Here is a 22,626-nt window from a genome sequence, read left to right on the forward strand (position 1 = left end):
CATTTGGTTGTTTTCTAGGTTGATGATAATTCACTTGAGTTTGCCTTATGGCTTATGTGTTGTATATTGGGATTGTCTGTTTGTTGTTGACTATTGTCTGTTTGTCTGAATACTGTACTGATTTGTTTAGTTGTTTACACAGGTACCTAAGTTGCTTTAAGTTCATTTGAACTTTGCTTTGCTTTGCTTGTGGTTGGCATACCACTTAGGTATAATCCCTATTCTTCATGTAGTCTGGAAGACCTGCTGCTATTGGCAGGAACCTGTCTGAAGCCCTCCTTAAGAGGCAATGTTTGTGGTTGTTTACTTTTGTACCAAGCAGGTTAAGTCCTCTTAAGAGGCAATTGGCAGATAAAAGGGATGTGTAATCCATCCCATATTACTCAGTTGTGTCATTCATCGTGCTCACCCTGTGTTGATGCACTTTGAATAAAAACCCAAAATCTTGTGGTGTCAGGTCATGTGGAATAGAGTCCCACATTCTGGACTCCGACACATTCTTTGATTCAAGCTCACCCAGGCCTGGGTTAAGAGCTATGAGGCATAACCCTCATCTCCATTTCATCTGCTCACCCTAACTCTTGATGTTAGAGGTTAAGAGCCTGACCACCCTTTCCAGTTGGCTTGTTTGTCGAGGTTGATATGACCCCTTGACTAAAGCCCAACCTTGCTTGAGCCTCCTTGGTTGTGTATAGTGTGTGCTAATTGCTTTTGATGTTTATTTGCTTTGCTTCTTATCTCCTTTCTGTAGGAGTTGTATGATCAACTTTTGAGGAAGTTGACGTACGTAGAGATAGACTTGAGTTGACTCACTGCCTGTGTGAGTCAAAATCCTGTTAGAAACCTCAACCTAGGACTATGGTGGATTACATGATAACTATTAGGCTCGAGTCAGTCTCCCTTCTAGTTTGTCATTTCCCAGTCTCTGGATTAGGATAGAAATTTCTCCCTGTTAAGGGGAACTACGTCGCCCTGATCCTCATACCAGATGAGGTACGTAGGCAGGAGATGAGCTGATCTCTCCGGGCGCCCTTTTCTTTTTTCAACCCTCTTGTGTGTGTTTGGAGTCTGACGTAAGTCCAGCGATTGGCAGTCAGTTTCCTGTGTGTGTTTGCTTGTTTGGAGTCTGACGCAAGTCCAGCGATTGGCAGTCGGTTTCCTGTGTGTGTTTGCTTGTTTGGAGTCTGACGTAAGTCCAGCGATTGGCAGTCAGTTTCCTGTTTGCGTTTCTTTTGTGGAGTCGGATGTAAGCCCAGCGATTGGCATTCTGTTTCTAGTTTCCAGTTGTGTGTTTGCTCTGATGTTTCAGCGTCTTTGTGTGTGTTTTGTTTCGGCGTGCATTAGCCGAACTACGGTAGCTCTGATTCTCATTCCATATGAGATACGTAGGCATAGGATGCGATATCCTAGCGAGCTCGTTTCCCTCTCTTTCCATCTGTGTTTTGTTCCAGTGTGTGTGCATTCTTTGAGCGGTTTTAGCAACCTTTTTCTATCCTTTCTGAGCGTGGATCCTGTCGAGTACGACGGACGTGAGGGGTGCTAATACCTTCCCCTTGCGTAACCGACTCCCGATCCTTGCAATCTTCAGTCGTAAGACCATTCCTTTCCAGGTTTACTTCGAGCGTTTCCTTTCCCTTCTTTGGGATAAATAACGCACGGTGGCGACTCTGTTTGTTTTGCTTTTCCCGCCGGTTGTTTTTTCGCGTTGCGATAGCTGGCGACTCTGCTGGGGAATTCAAGAGAAGTTGACCTCTTGCTGGTCCATCTTCCCTAAGCGAGTCAATCCTAGCGCTCTCTATGGTAGTTTTGGTTGCTTGTGCTGCTTTATTTATTGCATTTATGATTATTATGTTGTGTATATATTTGCATAAATGTTTGCATGCATCATATTATCATTATGCTGGATTCTGTACAGGTTTGGTTCCTCTGATTTGGGGTGGGTGTTCTGAGTGGGGCTAAAACCCAGGCCAGAGTATACACCTAGGATTAGTGTGGTCTCACGTTTCCTCACATGATGTATCAGCATGTTGTTGCGACGTGACATACCACAAGCCGGACGAGGTTCTTCTGAGTGAGCTCTTCTGGGTGGAGTATTCCACTTTGGTTGAGTTATCTCTTTAGAGCTGTTGACTTCGGTGACCGTTCTTTCCCGGATCTTTGGTTTAGATGATCTTAAGAGAGCTGCAACGGCACACCCGAAAGGGCAAACCCGTTGAGTATCTTTTCCCGATTGTCGAGACCATTATCCGCCTTAGGATGACCTGATTAGAATTCACCTGTGAGGGGAGGGTTTGATTCTTACAGATGCATGATCTGATGGTGACTTTGATGGTGACTAATGGTTCAGTTATTGATCAGAGTCCTATTTATAAGTCGGATTTATGGATTTATTTCTGAGACGCCGGAATGCTGTCCGCGGTATTTATCAGTGGGGATCCGTTTATTTCAGGATTCCCTGGGCTGGTTCAGAGGATCTGGTGGTTATCTGTTCCGAGGACTTTCTGGTGATGATGGTAATGTATTCTCCGGTTCCGTTTATTTCGGAACTCCCGAGTTGGATTTATGGTTGCTCAGTACCTCAGATGGTTGTGATCAGTTCAGAGACCGTAACTCAGTGCAGTTGATGATCAGATGACTTGGAGGATGGCACAGTGCATTGCATTCATGCATCAACATCATTCACATTTTGCATTTATCTGCATCTAACTCATGTTTATCCATATGTAGGGAACATTCTTGATCGAGATCCTGGTTGAGAGACTTCTCTGTTCCAGACATGAGGCCCGATTTGAAAGATGACTTCGTCTACAGTTTCTTCAATCCAGAGATTGATGTGTTGAAGGATATGCTAGCATTGATTACACCTGACCATGTGGGGGTGTTCCGTGAGACTCATGGTGGTATTCTGAAGTTGGTTTTCAGGCTCACAGACAGTGATAGGAGTGCCATCCATACTCTTCTCCAGTTTTATGACCCTGGTTTGAGATGTTTCGTCTTCCCGGATTACTTGTTGGGACCTTTGATGGAAGACTATGCCAGCATCCTGGGCATTCAGATTAGAGATCAGATTCCATTCTATGTCATTAAGGGGGAACCTAATGTTGCTGAGATCTGTCGTGCTCTTTATTTGAGCTCAGAAGTGACTAAGGGGGGTTTGAAGGAGAAGGGAAAGTTGCCCGGTTTTCATCTGAGTTTCTTGGAGGCTAAAGCCAAGGAGCATGCTGTTGTGGGTAATTGGAGGGCCGCTTGTGCTTTGATTGCTGTGAGCATCTATGGAATCATCCTGTTTCCTAATCAGAAGAACTTTGTGGACATTAATGCCATCAGGTTGTTTGCTCAGAGGAACCCTATTCCTACCTTGGTTGGGGATGTTTATTACTCGGTCCATAATCGGAACGAGAAGCGGCGTGGGGGATTGATTAGATGTTGTGCTCAACTGTTGCACAAGTGGTTCATGGGATATCTGCCTTCTAGAGGTGCTTTTGTTTCTCTTGATCCTACGGTTAATTGGGCGACCAAGTTGATGGGTTTGCGAGCCAAGGACATAGCTTGGACTCATAATGGTGTGGCCGGATGAGATTTCATCTACAGTTGTGGGAGTTTTCCCAATGTGCCTCTCATAGGAGTTCAGGGTTGCATTAATCACAACCCGACGCTTCTTAGGAGACAAATGGAGTTTGCTATGGAGGTTCCTCCTCTCGAGCGCGAGATTCAGGAGTCTTTCTATTTTCCGGCTGAGGGTAATCTGACACGGTTGAGGCAAGTGTCTGGGGCATGGCGTAACATTCAGAGAAAGGGCAAGGTTCCTTTTGGTAGGGTTAATAATAGGTCTTTTCCTATGTTTGATGATTGGCTCAGAAAGAGGATTGAGCTCACGCATCTACCATTTCCTGGGGGTGATCCTTGGTGTCCATTAATTGAGGGACCACGTTCTTCTGTCAGCATGGAAGAGTTCCTTGAGATGAAGAAGGAGAGAGATCAGCTGCAAGCAGAGAAGACTAAGTTGGAGATGAGTGTTGCTATAATCCAGATGGATAATCAGGAAATCAAAGGGAGAATAGAAGACCAGGATAAGAGGCATGCTCTTGTGGTGAAGCGCTTTGAGATAGACACTGCCTATTACCGCAAGGTCAGCCAAGCTTTAGAGTCATCCACGAGGGAGCATGACATTACTAAAGAGAAGCTAGCTAGAGCTTTGAGGGATATTGAAGATGAGAAGAGGAGACAGGTCCTTGTGAAGAATCAGAGAGATGCCAGGGTCAGAGTTCTTATCACCGAGTGGGAAGCAAAGTTGAAGATTAAGGAAGAAGAGAACACGAAGATTATTGTTGAGAGAGATCACTATCTTGCTGAGAGGGATCATTACTTCCGTCAGATGAAGATTCACCAGAAGGAGGGGGGGAGATTGCAGCAGGAGAACACTGAGCTCAGGTTCGCCGTGAAGTTTACCAAGATGGTTGATGATGTAGGGCCTTCTGTGGGACCTTCGTCAAATTAGACCTTTTTTATTTGTGTTGGATTACCGTCAAGCCTGTTGACGGAGTTTACTTGCTTGTATTTTCTTTCTGATTCTGGAGAATTGTAATTTGATTCGTATCAGACTTGATGCATGACTCTCGCACATATGGTGCACTTTTGATATACAGTGGTTGTTTTCATTTAGTGATCGATCTTCAAGCTTTATTTGCTTTGCTTCACTCACACAGCACACACATGGTTGGGTGATATCTTTGCTAAATCATAATTCTCTGCTCTGTATGGTGAAGCCAGATGATTAATGTCAGAATGGTGTTGTCGGATTATTATCTGTCTCGATGAAACCAGGATCGAAATATAGAGTGTTCCTCATATGGATAGACATTGCATTCATGCGTGAGTCATAATAACCTGTCTTCTGTTTTGCAGGTGTCAGTTTCTAACATGTTTGATTGACACAGGAATGATGAATCCACCCAACACTGACATCCTCGAGTTGAAAGAGAAGATGAGTGAGCTGATCAGTGTTATGCAAGAGTTCGCCTTGGGGCAGAAAGTTATCGCTGAGAAGGTGGAGAGAATTGAAAACTGGCAGAGAATGGGGAAGGTACAGGGAAACGCTTCGTCGTCTGAAGAAAGGAAGTCCTTTGGTGATGGTCAGCGCAAGAAGGAGGTTGAATCGAGTGGTGTATCCGCCCAAAGGGGGCACGGTAGGGATCGTTACCACCCGTATGCTGCTACAGTAACGATTCCTACTGGTAATCAATCTGTACGACAGCAACAAAAGCCCCCTCAACAGAGAATATAGAAAGCTGGGAGCCAAGCGAGAAGAAGGATGACTGATCGTCAGTTTGATAAGCCACCCATGGCGTATGCTCTTCTGTTTAGGAGGTTGAAGGATCTTGGGTTGGTTCAGCCAAGGACGTTGGCTCCGGTAGGACCAGATCAAAGGCTTGCAGGTTACAATGAGAACATCAAGTGCGAGTTCCATTCTGGTGCACCCGGGCATAGCATTGAGGGTTGTAAAGCTTTTAAGCATGTCGTTCAAGATTTGGTGGATTCTAAAGCCATCAATTTTGCACCGACACCGAATGTTAATGCTAACCCCATGCCGGTGCATGGCCCTATGGGGGTGAACGTGATGTCAGAAGATAAGAGAAAAATGGAGGTGACGGATGTGAATCAGTTGAGGACTCCAATGTCTGTGGTCAAGAGACATCTAATGAAGAGTGGAGTTTTCCCTGGTTGTGATAATCGTTGTGCTGCTTGCGCCATCACTGCGAATGGGTGCGTAATGCTGAGGGAGACGATTCAGAGAATGATGGATGAAGGACGTCTCCGATTTGAGAAAGTTGATTGGGGGGAGGAGGATATTTTTATCAACCAACTGTCATCGTTCAAGTATGTTGAAATGGACGGTGAAATATTTGAAACACCGAGTCAGGCATTCGAAACCGTCAAGGTGGAGAATGCCATTTTTGCTAAAGAAGAGGAAAAACCGTCCATTTCTTCGTACAGGCAGGCTGCAGAGGTGGTGAAGAGGGGAGAAGCCCCAGGTTGGGGAAAGATGATAGACATCGCCGCCAAGGAAGACAGGTTTGGGATTGGCTATCAGCCGGGCCGAGGCTCGTCTGGACAGGGTAAAGGACGTCGTCAGCCATTCACGTTCACCAATGCGGGATTGCTAAATCCAGATCGCATCTGTGTGATGGGTGAAGAGATCGACAGTGACTGCAAACTCGATGGTTGGATAAAACCGTGCGTACCAGGGATGGAGATCCAGAACTGGAAGGTCGATAAGATCATCACTGTCACTCTACGTGAAGAGTAATATTTCCTGTTTTTCAATACTGTTTGCATGAAAGCCATGCGTTTTGCCCAAAACGTGATGGTTCATTGTAAGGGCCACCTCATGTGTTTCATTTTGCAACATTTTGCATCAGTAATAAATGGATGTTTTTTCACATTAAAAGCGGTGTTCCCTGTTTTTCATTTATTTTTGCAGTTTAAAACAAAAATAAAAATGGCAATGTTTATTTTCATTTTTCCTTCCTTTTGATTGGCTTCGTTTTGACTTTCGTATTCTCCGGATCTCATTGATAACAATCCTGTTACACCCTCATATGACTTCGACAATCTAATCTATCATACCAAAGATAAAGGCGAAGAAGATTGTGAACTGCCAGGGGAATTAGCCAGGTTGTTGAAACCAGAGGAGAAGGTGATTCAACCGCACGAGGTACGAGTCAAGATTGTTAATCGGGGCACCGAGGAGGTCAAAAGGTGAAAGTTGGGGCCGCTCTGGAGGCAAAGGTCAAGAGCAGAATGGTAGCACTGTTGAAAGAGTATGTTGATATCTTCGGCTGGGCTTATCAAGATATGCCAGGGATGGATACCGATGTCATTGTGCATGGGTTACCATTGAGAGATGATTGTCCTCCAGTGAAGCAGAAGCCGGTGCTGAAAAAGGATGAGAAGGTGAGAATGGGTGTGGACTACCGAGGTTAGAACAGAGCTAGTTCGAAAGAGGAATTCCCAGTACTTCACATCGATGTGTTGGTAGATAATACAGCCCAGTTCTCGGTGTTTTCCTTCATGGATGGCTTTTTTGGCTATAATCAAATCAAAATGTTGCCAGAGGATATGGAGAAAACAACGTTCATCACACCGTGGGGCACTTTTTGCTATAAGGTGATGCCATTTGGTCTCAAGAACGCCGGTGCTACTTATCAGAGGGCCATGGTGACTTTGTTTCATGATATGATTCATCATGAAATTGAATGCTATGTTGATGACATGATAGCAAAGTCCCAAACAGAAGAGGGGCATCCGGTAGACCGGGGCAAAATGTTTGACTGGTTGAGACAATTCAAACGGAGGTTGAGTTCGAATAAGTGCACTGTAGGAGTGCAGTCCGGTAAGTTGCTGGGGCTTATTGTGAGCGGAAAAGAGGAATCGAGATTGATCCTGCTAAAATAAAATAAAATAAAAAAGAAGAGAAAAAAAGAAAGGTAATACAAGAAGTGCCTGAACCGAGAACAGAAGAGGTTCGTGGTTTCTTAGATAGATTGAATTGCATTTCACGGTTCATATCTCATCTAAAAGCCACGTGGGAACCCATTCAAGCTGTTGGAAAAAAGATCAAATGGTCAGGTGAAATAATGATTGCCAAGGGGCATTCAGAAATAAAAGAATAAGTTGCAGGAGCCTCCGATTCTGATGCCTCCCTATGGAGGGAGATCGTGAACCCTGTACTCGACAGCCCTCGAGGGGTCTATAAGGTGTGTATTGGGGCAGCATGACGAGTCTGGTCGAAAAGAGTATGCAATTTACCTTAGCAAAAAGTTTACCGACTATGAAACAAAATATTCACTGCTCGAGAAAACTTGTTGTACTTTGGCATAGGCTGCTCGCCGACTGAGACAGTATATGTTGGTTCGTACCACTTTATGGATTTCCAAGATGGATCCGATCATGTATGTATTTGAAAAGCCAGCATGAGAAGCCAGCATTGACCGGACGGGTTGCGAGGTGGCAGATGATTTTGACTGATTTCGATATACAGTATACCTCTCAAAAAACCAATCAAGGGAAGTGTATTGTCTGATTACCTCGCTCGGCAACCCATTGAAGATTGTCAACCGATGAAGTTTGAATTCCCTGATGAGGATATCGTGGTTCTCAAATCGGAAGATTGTGAGGAACCGATCCCGGAGGAGGGGCCTGACCCTGAATCTGAACGGATTCCGATGTTTGATGGGGTCATTAACATGAATGGAAGCGGAGTTGGTGCTGCTTTGGTTACGCCAAAGGGATCCCACGTTCCTTTTGTTGCCCGGCTAACGGTCGAATGCACCGACAGTGTGATTGAGTATGAAGATGGCATCCTGGGTATCGAACCTCGGTGCGTCTACTGGGGCAAAGCCTTTCTCGCTGTGTATGGGATGGAAGTCGTGCTACCGGTTGAGGTCCAGATCCCATCATGGGAAGTTCTGATGGATGTGAAATTGGAAGAAGCGGAGTGGGTAAGGACTCGGTATGAAGAGTTGAGCCTAAGGGAGAAAAAGAGGCTGGCAACCGGTTGTCAGGGGCAGTTGTGCCAACAGCGAGTGAAGCGTGCTTTTGACCGAAAGGTACGACCTCGGGTATATCATGTGGGAGATATGGTGCTGAAAAGGATCCTTCCTCCTCAAAACGATCGTAGGGGCAAGTGGACACCCAATTATGAAGGTCCATTCATGGTCAAGAAGGTTTTCTCTGGCGGAGCCTTGTTGTTGACGACCATGGATGGCGAGGACTTTCCATCCCCTGTGAATACGGACGCAGTTAAAAAATACTTCGTATAAGAGACCCTCTGGACGAAAAGAATAAAATAGTCCAGGAAAAAATGGGCATCCCGGCGAACCAAGAAAAAAAGAAAAAGGTTCGAGCAAAAGTTAGGGATAAAAAGAAAAATTGTACACCCGACAAGTCGAAAACCCCACAAGGGCGGCTTGGGCAAAAAAGGGTATCTCGGTGGACTGAAAACCCGAAAGGGCGGTCCAGGCAAAAGAGGGATTGAAACGAACAACTGCGTCTAGCATGATCGTTTGTGTTTTGGATATGACATGGATAATCCCCGACAGGGATCGGTTGGAAGCGTCTTGTTCAGAAGGCAGAAAGTGCGGAGAGTCTTGAGGACATATGGGGTGTGACCGAGTTGGAACTCGATGAGATCACGGTTTCACATTGCCATTAGGATAGATTTTTCCTTTTATGCGCAATTACCTCTTTTCAGGAATTGCTTCCTTTGTATTGCTCGGTTTTGAGCCACATCTTTTTCAATTAATAAAATGCATATTCAGTCAAATATTTTTGTTTTTGTTTTCATTACCGCTTTGATTGCAAAAACATCCGTTTATTTTGATAAAGAATATTTGCATTTTGAGACATACAGGTCCCTTCCAATGCATGCTTATAAGATTGAAAACTTGAAATCTTATTCGGAAAGTGGAGTGACCTAGGTGTTGAAACTTTGGCACGCTTGGGGCACGTTTTTATCTAACGATCTCTTTTGCAGGTGCTGTTAGATATTTTCACTCACTGACAGGTTGTGATGTGAAGCTTTTTGACAAAGGATCCCCGTGGATTCTAATTAGGGACAAGGAATTGAAGAATGGTGAAAAGACGACGGAAGAATTGCGACGACCCTGGAGGGTGAATCAAGAAGACTCTTCAAAGTCTGAGGACTGGAAAGTATGTGCGAATCCGAGGAGTTCGATCTTCGAGGAGTACGAAGAAGTCGAGAATACAAGGTGATGAATCAGAAAAGTCCAGGCGAGTCTGGGAGCTCTCAAAAGTGGAAAGCCGACACTGGATTTAGATGGTGAATACCATACCATGGTTCGACGAGTCGACGGGTGTTCTGTGCCAGACTTTCCTCATTTCCCCATGCAGAGTCGGGATTGTTACCTCCCCAGCAGATTCAAGGTCTGTGACTTCCCTAGCAGGGCCGGGATGGTTATCTCCCCAGCAGGTTTGAGATCGGTGTTTCCTCAGCAGCCAGGCCTGAAGGTTGCTATTTCTCCAGCGGAGATGTCTATTGGTAGTTGTTTCCCCTAGCATGGTGGAGCTTGTTGTATCCCCCAGCAAGTCGAGGATTGTTGTTTTCCCCGCAGAGTGCGTTGGTAACTCTTCCCTAGCGAAATCCCCAAACGGATTGGGTTCAGCGGAGGTTAGCCCTGGTGAGGGTGGTCTTATCCCGAGCGGCAGTGCTAGTCCCCAGCAGGGTGGAGATTGTAGCATTAGCAAGTTCCTCAGCAGAGTGACTCGAGCCCCCCAGAAGAGTCCCTTGAGGGGATACTTTTTATGCATTCATCATTTAGGAAAGCATAGCGTATTGCATAATAAATTGCGTAGCATTTCCATAGTTATGGAGCATTGCGCTGGAAAAAAAATCATGCATCATCATTGCAAGCATAAGCTAGTCTCAAGCCGTGGTTACCGTTTGAGAATCGGTTTATTTGGTTGGAAGATCAACCTCAGCATTGCAAGCATCAGTTACTCAAGACGTGGTTACCGTTTGAGAATTGATTTCGTTGGATGGTGAAGATGTTACTCTGAGGAGCTTAGCATCGTGACGTTGGGTCAACGATATTCCCCAGTAGTGCGATACTGGAGGAGATTTCTGTCGTGCGAGATGGAAATTTGAAGATGTTACTCTGAGGAGCTTAGCATCGTGACGTTGGGTCAACGGTATTACCCAGTAATGCGATACTGGAGGATATTTCTGTCGTGCGAGATGGAAGTTTGAAGATGTTACTCTGAGGAGCTTAGCATCGTGACGTTGGGTCAACGGTATTCCCCAGTAGTGCGATACTGGAGGAGATTTCTGTCATGCGAGATGGAAATTTGAAGATGTTACTCTGAGGAGCTTAGCATCGTGACGTTGGGTCAACGGTATTCCCCAGTAGTGCGATACTGGAGGATATTTCTGTCGTGCGAGATGGAAGTTTGAAGATGTTACTCTGAGGAGCTTAGCATCGTGACGTTGGGTCAACGGTATTCCCCAGTAGTGCGATACTGGAGGAGATTTCTGTCGTGCGAGATGGAAATTTGAAGATGTTACTCTGAGGAGCTTAGCATCGTGACGTTGGGTCAACGGTATTCCCCAGTAGTGCGATACTGGAGGCGATTTCTGTCGTGCGAGATGGAAGTTTGAAGACGTTACTCTGAGGAGCTTAGCATCGTGACGTTGGGTCAACGGTATTCCCCAGTAGTGTGATACTGGAGGAGATTTCTGTCGTGCGAGATGGAAATTTGAAGATGTTACTCTAAGGAGCTTAGCATCGTGACGTTGGGTCAACGGTATTCCCCAGTAGTGCGATACTGGAGGAGATTTCTGTCGTGCGAGATGGAAGTTTGAAGATGTTACTCTGAGGAGCTTAGCATCGTGACGTTGGGTCAATGGTATTCCCCAGTAGTGCGATATTGGAGGAAGAATTTTTGTCGTGCGAGATGGAAGTTTGAAGATGTTACTCTGAGGAGCTTAGCATCGTGACGTTGGGTCAACGGTATTCCCCAGTAGTGCGATACTGGAGGAGATTTCTGTCGTGCGAGATGGAAGTTGGAAGATGTTACTCTGAGGAGTTTAGCATCATGATGTCAGATCAACAATGTTCCCCAGTAGCGCGATATTGGAGGAAAATTTTCCGTCGGGCAGAGATGGAAATGAAGATCAGAGAACGTCACGCGATCAGCGCGAAAGTCGGGGTTCAAATAAGGTGATCTTGGATCATCCGCGTGGAAGAAATATATTTGTTGTGAGGTTAAAAAAAAAAATCAATCAGCAAGTTTCGGGGTTTAGGAAAAGCAAAAAACATAATAATCCCCAGCGGAGCGCAAATTGTTCGTCTGTTCTTGGTATTCAACCACTCTTCACCCTGATCATCTGAAAGCCGAGGCTGTTCATATCGACAGGTTCACAGTGGATTGAATAGGGGCAGCTGTAACACCTCATAATTTGCCCTCCTCTCTTGGGACTAGCTTAGCATATTGCATTTCATTTTTTAAGGCATTAGGCATTTGCATATTACATATCATGTGAGAATAAACAAGTCATCCTCTAAAAGTCTTTCTCAGAAGATAGAGAGGTTAAGGGATGCAAGCCTGAGGGTCTTATTGAATTGATGATCAATCATCTAAGGGTTGCTCTTCAATTAGGTTTTTTTGGTTCTTCAAGGAGGTTGAGCATTATCTTATTGGCAATGGTACATCATCATCATCATGGTTATGTCATCCTTAAGGGGCTCATTGTTCATGCTCAGAATCTTTGGGATTAGGGTTTTGACCTCTGGTCAACCCTAATCAGTTGCATTCTACCAGTCAGGGATTTTCAAGAAGATAAGGTCTTTCTTGAGAAGGAGATCATCATATGATTTTATTGATCTTGTATAAGCTAGGGTTTCATTTTGGAGCCATTCCCTCAAGTGGTTGAGGCTCAGGCTGATCAGAGCATTTCCAAGTCATTTGTCAACTAAAAAGTCAACTGTGCAAGAACTGAGGGCTAGGAGGTGGAGAAATGAGTTTCAACATCTCATTCATGTTCAAAAGAGGCTTATTAATCATGTCAAATGCATATCTTGAAGAATTTGAGGTCAAGTCAAAAGTTTCGAAAAATGGAAAGTGACCTGTAATTGAAAGTTTCCAAAAATGGAAAGGTTTTGGTTCAAATTCAACTCAATATTACATCATCAAAAAAGATCCAAATGAATTTTTGTCAAACATGAAAGTTGAAGATCTCTCTCTCCCATTTCCAAAAAGTCCAAGATCATGAGCATCTTATGAATGGTTGAGGAGATATGACCAAATCATTGCCAAGGGTGCATGAAACTTCAAAAGGGCATAACTTTTGATTCATAACTCCAAATTTGGTGGTTCTTTTTGCACTTTGCTTCTCATGACATGTAGTTTTCAAAACATCCATCACATTGCATTAATTTCCATCATATGATCACTTGCTTTTTCAAGTCAATTTTGGAGGGAATTTGGAAAATTTAAAAATGGTGCATCATGAGAACTTTCTACCATTGCCAATGTGTTTAAAAAATGATTTTGAGTGACTTTGATCAAGCAAATGTTACTGTTCACGTGTGCATGCTTCACACACCACCAAATTTCCAATTTTTGCCAAACACCCTTATTTTGCTTAATCTCAAGTTAACCATGATTAATTTTAATTAAAATGAGATTAGGACAGAGTATATATTCATAATCATAACAGAATTGAGGGAGGTTAATCATTTTCACCATTTTTTAGATCTAGAAGTTTTTCCCTCCATTTTTTCTCTCAACCAAAACTTGAAAAATCTTCAAAGAACATTGCAATATTCTTCCACATTCTTGTTCTCTGGTGTTGATTAAGTGCAGATCAGGCTTTGGATTGGTGAATTCGTGTAGAAATCAAGCATTGAAGTTCAAGAACTCAAAAATGGCAAATGCAAATTGAGCTAGATCTACACGTTCCCAAGCCTCAATTTCATCATCAAACTTCATAACAAGTGATTTGGAGTGGATTTGCATGCTTGCCTGGCCTGGAATCTGCAGAATTCAAGAACTGATTTTCAAGAGGTCACATTTTCTATCACCTTAATTCTCTGTTTTATGTGTATAATATTGTAGAACATTTGATGCTGATCAATCTGATATAAATTTCGTGCGATTTGGATAAGAATTGAGAGAGATATGCTTGATTGAAGTTTTGAATGTCAAACTTTATTTGCTTCGATTTGCTTGAATCATGTTGAATTAGGATGAATTGATGCTTGATCTATAATCTCCATTGCATGAGCTTCGTTTTGGTATTTTTTTTGTAAAATCTGAGAAATTCTGGAAATTTTGGAAATTTTTTGATGAACTTCATACTGTTCATCATCATCTTCGTGAAGAAGATGAAGATCTTCATCTTAGCGACGGCATAGTAACGGCTTAGCGTTCAACCTGGTTCGCTAGGGTTCTTGATGAAGAACGCGCCCAGGCCTTGTTTGATCCGTTGGTTCTCACTTCGATCCATGTGTAGCGCGTTTGTGTCTCTGTTTTTTTCATTTTTATTTCCATGCCATGAAACGACGCCGTTTTGATTGGCGCCTATACCTAATTCGAATCCTGGTGGCAGCATATATTCAAATTAATTTCTCATGTTCATTTTTCCCTCCATATTTCATATACATGTGTTCATCTCATTTTAAATTTTTCTTCCAACTTTGAAAATCCATATCTAATTGAAAAATGCTCCAAATAATCCCTGGTTTTTTGCTATTTGTTCATTAAGATGTCCTCTATTTGATGATGATAAATTTTGAAGTTGTGCATGGCTGGATTTTGATTTGTGTTAGAATATGTGATCATGTGTACATTTGTGAACTTGCCTTACTTTTTCTATTGTGAAATGCTTGATATTGATCCAATTGCTACCAAATTTTGCATGATGATTCTTGACATGATAATTGACATTTTGGTTTTGGTTTGACATTTTTTCCATGTGTCATTTCTGTTTTATGTACATGTTAGCATGGTGTGACAATTTGTGTCACACCATTGGATGATCAACTTGTGCAATTTCATTTCCATATCAAATGATCTCTGTTGATCTTGATTTTTTGTATGATGATCATGTTGGATGTGTTGTATGCTCATGAATTTTTCCAGAATTATTTGAATCATTTCTGTTTTGATTTGGATTTTTCATTCTCAATGTCCATTTGAATGCTTTGAAATTGTCTTTGACTTCCCTTGCACATGAAATGCCTTTGCTTGATGATTTTGATGTGGCACTTTTTATTACATGTTCATGATTGATTGAGGTTTCATTGTGTTGAATATTAGCCCCTGTTTTGAATTTTTTCTTCACCTTTGACCCTAGGCTTTGACCTAGGGGTTTGGACTTACATGTGAGCTTTGAATTTCAGGACCAAGCACCTAATCTCCATGGTTGATATTGCTTCATCATTTGAATGTTGATGTTTGCTCTTGATTGCTAACATTTGGTTGTTTTCTAGGTTGATGATAATTCACTTGAGTTTGCCTTATGGCTTATGTGTTGTACATTGGGATTGTCTGTTTGTTGTTGACTATTGTCTGTTTGTCTGAATACTGTACTGATTTGTTTAGTTGTTTACACAGGTACCTAAGTTGCTTTAAGTTCATTTGAAATTTGCTTTGCTTTGCTTGTGGTTGGCATACCACTTAGGTATAATCCCTATTCTTCATGTAGTCTGGAAGACCTGCTGTTATTGGCAGGCACCTGTCTGAAGCCCTCCTTAAGAGGCAATGTTTGTGGTTGTTTACTTTTGTGCCAAGCAGGTTAAGTCCTCTTAAGAGGCAATTGGCAAATAAAAGGGATGTGTAATCCATCCCCTATTACTCAGTTGTGTCATTCATCGTGCTCACCCTGTGTTGATGCACTTTGAATAAAAACCCAAAATCTTGTTGTGTCAGGTCATGTGGAATAGAGTCCCACATTCTGGACTCCGACACATTCTTTGATTCAAGCTCACCCAGGCCTGGGTTAAGAGCTATGAGGCATAACCCTCATCTCCATTTCATCTGCTCACCCTAACTCTTGATGTTAGAGGTTAAGAGCCTGACCACCCTTTCCAGTTGGCTTGTTTGTCGAGGTTGATATGACCCCTTGACTAAAGCCCAACCTTGCTTGAGCCTCCTTGGTTGTGTATAGTGTGTGCTAATTGCTTTTGATGTTTATTTGCTTTGCTTCTTATCTCCTTTCTGTAGGAGTTGTATGATCAACTTTTGAGGAAGTTGACGTACGTAGAGATAGACTTGAGTTGACTCACTGCCTGTGTGAGTCAAAATCCTGTTAGAAACCTCAACCTAGGACTATGGTGGATTACATGATAACTATTAGGCTCGAGTCAGTCTCCCTTCTAGTTTGTCATTTCCCAGTCTCTGGATTAGGATAGAAATTTCTCCCTGTTAAGGGGAACTACGTCGCCCTGATCCTCATACCAGATGAGGTACGTAGGCAGGAGATGAGCTGATCTCTCCGGGCGCCCTTTTCTTTTTTCAACCCTCTTGTGTGTGTTTGGAGTCTGACGTAAGTCCAGCGATTGGCAGTCAATTTCCTGTGTGTGTTTGCTTGTTTGGAGTCTGACGTAAGTCCAGCGATTGGCAGTCGGTTTCCTGTGTGTGTTTGCTTGTTTGGAGTCTGACGTAAGTCCAGCGATTGGCAGTCGGTTTCCTGTTTACGTTTCTTTTGTGGAGTCGGATGTAAGCCCAGCGATTGGCATTCTGTTTCTAGTTTCCAGTTGTGTGTTTGCTCTGATGTTTCAGCGTCTTTGTGTGTGTTTTGTTTCGGCGTGCGTTAGCCGAACTACGGTAGCTCTGATTCTCATTTCAGATGAGATACGTAGGCATAGGATGCGATATCCTAGCGAGCCCGTTCCCCTCTCTTTCCATATGTGTTTTGTTCCAGTGTGTGTGTATTCTTTGAGCGGTTTTAGCAACCTTTTTCTATCCTTTCTGAGCGTGGATCCCGTCGAGTACGACGGACGTGAGGGGTGCTAATACCTTCCCCTTGCGTAACCGACTCCCGATCCTTGCAATCTTCGGTCGTAAGACCATTCCTTTCCAGGTTTACTTCGAGCGTTTCCTTTCCCTTCTTTGGGATAAATAACACACGGTGGCGGCTCTGTTTGTTTTGCTTTTCCCGCCGGTTGTTTTTCGCGTTGCGACACCATAGCAAGCGAAAACAACCAAAAATAGGCTCAAATCCTTTTAGCGAGTATGAAGTAATCCAAGTAACAGAGTATCCCCAATAGAGTCGCCAGCTGAAGCTAGCGGAAATATACCTGAACACATTGCATGCTAGAACATACAATATAATCGCCATCAAACTTTATTTATTCCCGAAGGAAAGGGAAAACATCGATAAAACCCGAGGGAAAGAGATATGTTGGGTAAGGAAGTCGGTTATGCAAGGGGAAGGTATTAGCACCCCTAACATCCATTGTACTCAATGGGAACCGTTTTGATTGTTCTTGGTCGAATGGGTGTTATATCTAAGGATTACTCGCAAAAGGATAAGGGAAAGGAAAAGGAATATATAGAGTGCTCGGTGAGGATTAGGGCCCTCACGCCTACGTATCCTTATAGTGCAATAAGGAATTCAGAGCTCCGTAGTTCATAGAAGTTGTGATAACAAGTATGGTTTAAACCAAAGAGTTGTATAATTTGAACTCCAATAAGGGGTAAATTATGAACCCAAGAGTAAAACTGGTATGAACCGACAAGTGAGGGGTCTATGACATGGTATTATTGTATTGGAATAAACCGAAAAGAAAGAGAATTAGGTGTTTGGTTTTACAACACAAACAACTCTTGGTTCACAAGGAAATACAAGATAGAGCTCAAAGACATATTATATTTGACTTAAAGAATAGGGTAAGTCACGTGAAGTGAATAAAGGTAGAATATGAATGTATCATGGAAATTAATGGAGGAAATAAATAAGTATGCTCGCGGAGGATTTGAACCCTCGTGCCTACGTATTCTCATCGTGCAATGAGAAAATCATAGCAATCGTAGTTCGGCCCACTAAGGCTGAAACAAAGGAAGATAGATTGATTACCAAGAGGCAAGGTATATTGCTTAACAAGAAAGTGTGTGGCACTAACCAATGACGGTGATCAACCACATGGGAAAATGAGATATGATTGACCTACACACGAGAGGATTTACATGGAAAAATCGTCTAAGCACGAGAGGTCTTATAAGATGAGCAACGAGTAAGAAATGATTGGCCTACACATGAGAGGATTTATAAGGAAAGAGAGCTTTGTCTAAGCACGAGAGGTCTTATAAGACAAGCAATGAGTAAGAAATGATTGGCCTACACACGAGACAATTTATAAGGCAAGAGAGATCAAAGGGTTCACCTAAGCACGGGAGGTCTTAGAAGGAGAACAATAATTGGGGGGTTTGCCAAGGCACAAGAGGACTGACAAGGCAAACAATGATCTAGAGATTTGTCTAAGCACGAGAGGTCTTATAAGACAAATAAATAATTGGGAGTTTGCCAAAGCACACAAGGACTAATAAGGCAAACAATGATTGAATGGAGTGGGCCTAAGCACAAGAGGTATGATAAGGCTCACAATGAATAAGGGTTTGCCAAAGCAAGAGAGGACTAACAAGGCAAAACAATGATTGGGTTGATTGACTAGGATTCAAAGACTTGATCACAAAAGGAATGATCCAAAGAGTATGATTAAGGATCTATTATAGGAGAAATGATTAAAGTGCAATGGTGTTTCACTTGTTGAAGTGTTGAATGATTGATGCTTGCTTGAAGACTTGTCAATTGCATGATTCAAATCGCACTAAAGTCTATGAACAAGGGCGAATGCTTTGAATAGTTAGGGCCTATGCCCCGTACGCAAAGTCACTCTAGACAGGGGTAGGAGAAACTTTGTCTCATCATTCCTCATTACTTAAGGCTCATAGTATGTAACCCTTATCATGATTGACAAGTGTTGTTATAGGCTTCTGATTATTGATCTTGATGATGCCATGTTGTTTGTTGTGTTGAGAAGACTTGACAATTGTTTGATTCGAGTTGTGCTAAATTTTATGAATAAGGGCGAATGATTTGAATAGCTAGGGCATAAACCCCGTACGCAAAGTCATTCTAGACAAGGGTAGGAGAAACTCCATTTCACTATTACTCGTTACTTAAGGCTTATGGCTTACAGTTTGAATCGCACTTGTTAAGTGTTGATACCTTTGTTGTGCTTGAGAAGTAATCCATTTTACTAGCTATGCTTGACTAATGCTGACTTGAAGTCTTAATCTTGCATTTGAACCTTGAGGTGTTGAGCTCCTGAGATTCAGCATATCCAAAATAGATCGAGCACAATGAACTTGCCTTATCACTTGATCAGGGATCTTTTAGTCACTTGAATAGGCTTGGGGCTTACAACAACATACAAAGGATTTGGTTGACCAAAGCAACCTTTGGTCAACACTAATCAGTGGGATTGAAATGAATAGTTGAACTATGTAAAATACTAACCTATTGAATTAATCATCTAAGTAAAATCAGACAATTCTAATTAAGGCCATAAACTAAGGGAACATGTATTAAAAATCAAGATTTTAAACTTTAAGGACAAAATGGTCAATATGTCCAAATGAATTAATTAGGAGAATAATTCTCTAAAACAATATTAATCGAAACTAATAATCCTAATTATATAATTATGAAAAAAATCTAAGTTTTTGACTTATTCTAACATTAATTAAATTTTAAAATCTAATTAATATTTATTTCCAAGACAAAAACCTAATTAAATTAATAGAACTCTAATTAACCTAATCAACCTTGATTAATTTTACACCTAACTCAAAATAAATTGACATGGATTGATTCCTAATTCTCACACAATTAAACTAATGCAATTAATTAAATCATAAACACAATATAATAAAATAAACATTAAAATGATAAAAAGGAAGAACCTGGGCCCTAATTGATGAATACAGGAAGTGTAGGCCCGAATTCAGGATGATGGAACAACATCAAAAAAACGGTTGGGCCTGGGGAAGCCACGCCCAACACTTTATTGATCATAAGGGGGTGCGTTGAACCCTGGGGTGTGCAAGGAACCAAGTCCACTTGGGCCTTAGGTCCATAGCCTCCAATCAGGCCTGAAGACGGAAGCAAGCTTTTGTCCAACGAGAATTGAACGTTGCAGCTAAACACAGATGAATCAAAAGGCACCAACACGAAAGAACAATCCCCTTTGAAGAGGCTTCTACAATTTCCGTGATTGCGTCGCCGATCCTGCTCGCCTATGACGTCCACATCATCGCATCTCCACCACCATTCACCGTGGAACCTTGTTTACGCGGACTGCATCAATGTGTTTGATCCCGTCATGGCGTGTAGCTTCGTTTTGGATCCAAGGATACGTTGCGTACGACATCCCACACAACATAGACGTCGCGGATTGTCCGTCCTCACATCTCTGTTACCGTATGCTACATACAGAAGAAACGGTGCCGAGGGGAAATGAAGAACTTACCGAATCGAATCTCTGGTTGCAACCAGGTGCGAATTCTTTCTCTTTCCTATGTCATGATTTGCTTTTTCTCTTCTCCCCTGCTCCTCTTCTTATTCTCCAATTCTTCTTCTTTCTTCTGAGCGCTTCTTCTTCTTCCTCGCTCACTCTACTTCTTCTTCTGTAGCTGTGATTGTCATATCCATATGCATAGTGTGAGTGTTGCTCAGTTATGCTTATGAGGGGTTTGGATTGAATGAAGAACCGAGAGTGCAAAGTGAATTTTGAAGCGTGCAGTTCTGAAGACTCCTTGAAGAAGATCCAATTCTGCAGCAAGGTATGACTTATATAGGATTTGGAATTGGTTAGAAATGTCCTTGAAATTGATACGAAATTCAGATGAAATGGACTTGTCAGTTACAAATGCAGGATTTGGTTAGAGATTCAATTAAAGTTTTGATTGAAATGTAAATGTAATTCATCTGTTATTAAGAAATGAAAAAAAAATAGTTAGAAACTGAAATAGGAATGAAATTTCAAAATAACTGTTAATGAAATCAATTCCTGCTTCTGTTCTGCCCCTTTTGAAATTCAATTGTGCTATTAGTTATGCAGTTGAGTTAGTGTAGCTGTTAATTCAAATGTGCAGGTTGTAGGTTAGAATGTTAATTAAATCTCTGTTAGTTGTGTTTGTTAGCTTTCTATTTAGTTTCAAACGGTTACCTTTGTTAATTAATTAAGACTGGATCTGTTAGAAGGATGCTGTTAGAAAAACACTGAATGTTAGAATGTTAAACAATTTGCTGAGTTTTTGTGAAAAATGGGATTAATTGTGAAGAATTAGAATCTAATACTGAGTTGGAACATTTACTGTTAAACTAAAATTTGGTTAGTAGTTAGTTTAAAAGTTGTTAGGTTTGAACAAAATAGTTAAGTTAGCTAGCACTGTAAATTCGGTAAGTGAAGCTCAATGAGTGAAAAACAAAATTGGTTTGGAATGGCTTGCGTTTGTGAGTTTAAAGTAGGACTCAGTCATCAACTTTTAAATTGGATTTTGTGAACACTTGCTAATTCACTAATTATCAGTTTCAATCTGTTAGTGGTTGGTTAAGAGAAGTTAATGGTGAGTTGAAATTGTTTTGCAGGTTCAATGTTATTTATGAAGCAATCTTGTTTTTTACTCTATTGAAAAAGTTCTACATGGTAGTATTGATTCTAAACCTTTCCGTTATATATTTCACTTTGTCGCTTGGAAAGTTAGTTGAGCTGTTAAAAACATATTGGATGCTTGATTGTTAATCCTTCGATTCAATGAATTGGCATGGAATTGATCAGTATGGAATGTTGATTGACTATATATCCTGGAATGGTTGTATCATGGGGGTAATACTTAAAATATGTATGGAATGGCTTATCTGGATGTTGGCCTTTGTGAACCGATGGAACTTACTAGAGAAGTTAGTGCATCACTTTTAGTGATTAAGTTAGAAATTAGTTTTAGCTAAAATCAAATGAAATTATAAGTTAGTTAATTCAAGCCATTGAGTTATAACTTAGGTAAATTGAAATGTTGGATTGAACTTAAAATGAAATGTGAATTTGAAATTTGAATTGAAATTGAATTGAAGTGCATATGTAATTTGAATTGGAATTGAATTGTAATTTGAAAATTGAATTGTAATTAAAATGTTGGAAAAATTGGCTTATGATTGGTTTGATTTGAAGATGAATGTTGCACTTTGGATTTAAAATGTGAGTAAAGATGTTGGAATTTGAATGATTTATGAAATGCTCAATGGTTTAGTATGAAATGTCAATGACTTGGTTTGGTGATTGTTTTTGGAAATGACTTAAGAATTGAGTCGTGTGGTAATAGAAATTATAGGTTTTGTAATTGTTTGAATTGTAAGATAGTTGTAATTAAATGGGATTTCCAAAATGAAAATATGATTGGAAGTTAGTATTGAATTGGGAATGCTAATGTATATGTGTTTGCTTGGATTTTGATCATTGTTAAGGATTGTGATGTATGCTTATGTTGTTAATTTTGAAGTTGTAAATTGATTCTAAATGAATGGTTTTCTCCATGGTGTTGTAGGTGGAGGCAAGAGGACTTGGAAGGAACATGTAGAACAAGTTGGTGGCAAGCAAGCTCAAAACTATAGTAATTCCAGTACAAGGCTAATGTAATGATATAGGACTATGCTTGAATGGATTTGTGATAGAATTTAAATTGTGCATTAGTAGAAATTGTAATTTTTGTAATAATTTGTGAATTGTATTGTAATTTGAATGTGAAATGATAAATTGAATGATTGAGTAAAATGTTTAAATGACATATGAAATGTTAATTGAATGAATGGAAAGAATTGAATGTATACATTGAATGCTATGGAAAAATATTTGGAAAATTGAATGTCTATTAAATAATCATGGAAAATTATGAACCGATGGATTTTATGGAAAGATTTGAATGAAATGATATGGTGTTTGAATGGCATTGAATGTAATTTTGAATGATTTATGAGGACTTACTGAATGGTTGAAAGATTATGAATGCTGATTTGAAAATGTTAGGCACATAATTTGATATGGA

The 22,626-nt window shown here is 41.3% G+C and overlaps 1 long non-coding RNA gene across 1 annotated transcript; it reads left to right on the forward strand.

Annotated features, from left to right (window-relative positions):
* Positions 1-19,701: 19,701 nt before the first annotated feature.
* Positions 19,702-22,368, forward strand: LOC127097165 (uncharacterized). Its single transcript, XR_007792935.1, has 4 exons — positions 19,702-20,080; positions 20,218-20,367; positions 21,176-21,233; positions 22,129-22,368. It is a non-coding gene; the product is annotated as an uncharacterized LOC127097165 (long non-coding RNA).
* Positions 22,369-22,626: the final 258 nt, after the last annotated feature.

Source organism: Lathyrus oleraceus, chromosome 6 (assembly GCF_024323335.1).
Source record: "Lathyrus oleraceus cultivar Zhongwan6 chromosome 6, CAAS_Psat_ZW6_1.0, whole genome shotgun sequence".
NCBI lineage: Eukaryota > Viridiplantae > Streptophyta > Magnoliopsida > Fabales > Fabaceae > Lathyrus > Lathyrus oleraceus.